This window comes from Malurus melanocephalus, unplaced genomic scaffold (genome assembly GCF_030028575.1).
Source record: "Malurus melanocephalus ecotype Western Australia unplaced genomic scaffold, MMel_1.1 scaffold_1, whole genome shotgun sequence".
Taxonomy (NCBI): Eukaryota; Metazoa; Chordata; class Aves; order Passeriformes; family Maluridae; genus Malurus; species Malurus melanocephalus.
In genome coordinates this window covers 8,442,769-8,446,481 of record NW_026623233.1, presented here as the reverse complement: position 1 = coordinate 8,446,481, position 3,713 = coordinate 8,442,769, and positions in this window count along the sequence as shown.

Here is a 3,713-nt window from a genome sequence, read left to right as displayed (position 1 = left end):
GTATTATTATGCCATCAACCAGAAGAGGGTAAGGATGTAGCTCTTTAATTTTTAAATGGCCATAATARATGTTTGGTTTGCTCAGCTGTCACCTTTAAGCTTTTAAGAAGCTTACATGTTTAGCTGTAGTACTGTATTCACTGCAAGTATCTGCTGGTGACAAACTCTGCAATTTATGTCATTAGTTTGTACTGGCAATGAGAGGTATAATTGCAGGAAATTGTTGCTTAATCCTGGTTCTGAGCTCTATAGGAGAAGCAGCATGCTCAGAAATCTGTGCAAAGACCTTCATAGAGGTATGCATTCACCTATCATTAATTCTCTTCTGAAAGTTTAAATCAAAATAAGTTGTTCTGTATCCTCACCCAGTTGCCATCCCTCTCCAGTCCTTTCATCAGCCACAGGATGCTTTGGTGTTGCACAAGTCTTGTTTTCCTGTGACAGTGAAACTGCTGGTGCTGATACGTGAACCCTGGCAAGCTCTTTTTCTTTCAGGTGTCAGTACCAGTAACTTCCCTCAGCTGATGCCAACCAAAAGTYACAGCCCTTCTGAAAAAGTGTAATGTTTTAAACAACCATGAACCTGTTCAGCAAAACAAGTTTTCTTCATTATCTACAGCATGCTCAGTAGGACTAGGTGACACGCCTCTAAAATTAACATTTTTTTATTCTAAACTGTTGACAGAAGGATCTGCAGCTGGCTCTACAGCTACATGCAGAAAACACTGTATTTCAGACAAGTAGGTGCAATGTTCCCCTTTTAATGAGAAGGGCTGGGAAAGCTTAGGGGCATTCAAATTTTGATTGAGTATTGGGATACTTCCTCTTGTTGATGCATCTACTTGACCAATTCCCGTGGGTGGTTTTTTGTGCCTCCTTTTCCAAGTGGTGAACTATTGTATTCAGCAAACCCCAGAGGTTTCATGTCATGACCTCAGCTATCTGCTAATAGAGTAAAGAAGTCCATGCTGTGGTGCTAAAKGATTCTTTTTCCTTCAAGGCAGTGGTGTAAAGCTGTATGAAAATAATTCATCTCTGTTGTTAAAGAACTGAGTTTATTTTTTCCTGGGTCTCAATGAATGTATTTTAAGGGAATGATCCTGATGRTTGAATAAAATCCTTCACTTTAAAAGCTGTAAAAATGCAGCTCTGACAGAAGTCTGGCACCCATCTGGTAWCAACACTACGTTTCCACGATCCGGCTCTCTGTCCTTTGGATGGAAAAACTTGCAATCAAGAGCAGTTCTCTGCTTTGAATGCCAAAGGATCACTCACTCATTCATGGGTGAAGCATTTGGGGTGTAGTGTTCTTTTAATTTAAGAAGGGCTGTGCCACGCACGGGTTCTGTCTCTGTCCTGGGCCTGGAGAGCATCCACACACGTCCCTCTGCTGGAGGAGGCAGCAGCAGCCCCTCTGCCAAAGGCTGTTTCATGTTCTCACCTCGGGTTTCTAATGCAGTTGAGCTGAAACAACAGCGTGTTGCCCCCAACACGGACAAGGCTGTTCTCTGTCCTGCCTTCCCATTCCTTTTTCTGGATTCTCCCCATCTGAAAGCAGTTGCCTGGGCACTAATGAAAAGACACCAAAGCTGCATTTTAATATGATTACCCAATAGTTTTGCCAGCACTGCTTGGTTGATTTTTTTTCCCTATTGTGAATACTTACCCATCCTAATGGAATTACTGTCTTTTCTCTGTTTAAGACATATAGGTATGATGTTTTACAAGCAATTGTCTCCTTTGTGGGGAGTAGGGATATTTATCAGTGTGTCTAGCCTACCTCTGCTGAGAAAGCTCACAGTAGCTGGAAGTACCACATGAAAAGGAGATCTTGTGTAATTAACAAATTAAATAAAAATGTCCTCGTTGCATGTTCTGTTTTACAGAGTTGAAAAATAGACCTTCTTTGCAATTTTCTCTGGGTTTTTATTATAGTCTTATTCCTGATTTGGGCTGTGTTCCAAGCAGCCAAGTGTGTGTGCAASAGAGTGAAGTCCACAGGAAGCAAGAGGGCAGTGCAACTGCCAGCCASATTCAGAGGGAAAAGATAAATGGAAAACTAAGAATAGCTTTGCCCATTTTCAGGGAGGAACCTTCCATCTGACGAGGCCCTTACTAGCTCACCGCAGTGCCTCAGCAGGTGATTCCTCCTGTCCTTGCTTTGCAAGTTCAAGTTCCCAAATCGTGATGCTATGCAGGAATAGAGAACAGGTGTGTGCCACAGAGGGGTGGATGGACCTGTAACAGAGATGTCAACGTCAGTGCTTCTGCCTGGTGTGTTTCCATAAGCTGTCCTGGTTTTCCATTTTTAGTGTTTGTTTTCAGGCATGTGGAATGTGAGGTAAGTGCAGGGATGACTCCAAGATTACCTCTAAGTTGCATTTATCCCCTCTAAATGCCCTGGTTATGGGAGATGATGCTTGTAACTCCTGCCCCACCCAGGGCAGCCAGGTTGGCATCCTCTCCTCTTGTGGCAAGCTCTAGAGCCCTATGCCCCACTGATACTTGTCCCTGTATATCATCTGGTCCCTCAAGCACAATTATCCTACTTTTTTTCTTTTTCTGGCTGTTTCAGTGTAGAGCTGTTGATTTCTAGCAATGAAAGCACACTCTCAGTGCCCTTTTCAGCACTTGCGTTAACCAATCTCGGTCTTTAAAACAAGATGCTACTATCAGAGGCTACTTTCACCATTTGTGCACTTTATTTCTTCTAATGTAGAACAGGCATGGCAATGGTGCTCTGTGTCCTGAAATCGCATTAAGTACAGTGATATTTCTACCCAGGTCAGTAACTYAGACCATGATTAACTTACTGTTTATTAACTTGTTGCTTTGGGTGCTAGGATGATGCATCCTTTACACTGCTGGCCTTTTCCATCTGAATAGCAAYCAGTATTGCCCTCTGAAAAAGATCAAAGAAGACAAAGACCTTTCCCCTGGTATCTGTTATCAAAATTACAGTCAAGCCAATCAAAAGTTTCTGTTTATCTACCTAAGTTTATATTTAGATTTCTATTTCTGTCTATAAAGTAGTAGTAATTTGGGAGTCTTTAGGATTTTCTTAGATTTACAGGATGCCGCTTAAATACATCTTTCAAAATAGTTTCCTTCCAGAGTCCAAGTGTGGGCTGACCTCAGCTTTAGGAAAAAGTCACTCTTTGCCAGGGAGTAAGAGGCATGGGATTGAAGTTGGTGTTTTGTTCAGTGTTTATGCAGGGGTGCAGTGTAGCAGAACATTCTTGTACTAGGTGGAACAGAACAAGAAAGCTCTTAACAAAGTATCTCCATGGTGTGTAATTAGAARTGGGAGAGGTCATCTGCATTTCACTAGATTTCTTACTGCTCAATCCCTCCTTCTGGTGTGTACAGAGCCTGGAAAATTGTACGCACAGTACAGTTTATAATAGCCTTTATTTCTGACTGGTCCCTGAGAGGAAGGCTGACTTCAGCATATTAGAAATGGACAGAAAAGAAAATATTAATTTACAAGTTGTTGAATAAATAAGCACCCCTGTGGAGGCATCTGTTTTTCTGGGTGTAGAGTTACTTATGCTGGGTAGGGCTAAGGATCTCCTGGCTTGCTTTAAGCTGGGTTGCAGAAACGAGGCTTTTGCAGGTCTGCTCTTACAGTTGCATTGAACAAAGCCCCTGCAAAATCCCTGGGTTATGAAACATTTCCTCTCTGTCGGGTCCCAGACAAGAGATGGCATCTG